This window comes from Heptranchias perlo, chromosome 3, assembly GCF_035084215.1.
Source record: "Heptranchias perlo isolate sHepPer1 chromosome 3, sHepPer1.hap1, whole genome shotgun sequence".
Lineage (NCBI taxonomy): Eukaryota > Metazoa > Chordata > Chondrichthyes > Hexanchiformes > Hexanchidae > Heptranchias > Heptranchias perlo.
In genome coordinates this window covers 8450249-8451141 of record NC_090327.1, presented here as the reverse complement: position 1 = coordinate 8451141, position 893 = coordinate 8450249, and positions in this window count along the sequence as shown.

The window sequence follows — 893 nt, the reverse complement described above, 5'->3', positions numbered from 1 at the left end:
CCTTGTTTCCGCTTCAGCAAAGATACGATGATGTGCACTGTGTGTTTTGATCGGTTGCCATATGAGCAGGACGTAATCCGCCTGACTAAAGATGGATTGATTTACATTGCTTTGAGTGATAATGGGCTGGCCAGTGTACTGTTAGGGAAAGAGCTGCAGGCTAGGTAGCACAGCCCAGTTCCTGATCCATATTTTACTAAAATGCTGCCGTGTCCCCTCTTTCGTTTTAACCATCATCCTGTATTCTGTCAGGAACAAATGTAGTCCAAATAGTTACTATTTGGTTCCATAGGGTAGACGTAAAAAACATGTTTCCATTTGTGGGGGAGTCCAAAACTAGGGGCCCATAAATATGAGATAGTCACTAATAAATCCAATAGGGTCAAAATCCTGGAACTCCCTACTTAGCAGCACTGTGGGAGAACCTTCACCACACGGACTGCAGCGGTTCAAGAAGGCGGCTCACCACCACCTTCTCAAGGGCAATTAGGGATGGGCAATAAATGCCGGCCTCGCCAGCGACGCCCACATCCCATGAACGAATAAAAAAAAAAGGGAATTCAGGAAAAACTTCTTTACTCAGAGTGGTGAGAATGTGGAACTCGCTACCACATGGAGTTGAGGCAATTAGCATAGATCCATTTAAGGGGAATCTAGATAAACACATGAGGGAGAAAGGTATAGAAGGATATGTTGATGGGGTGAGATGAAATATGGTGGGAGATGTGGAGCATAAACACTGGCATAGACCTAATGGGCCAAATGGCCAATTTCTGGCAGTAAAATTCTACGTAAATAATACGTAAAAACTGTGTTGTTCTTAATTATTTGTTATTCACAAGTTAACTTATAATGGGGAAAAAAACCCTCTGAGTCAGAAGGTTGTGGGTTCA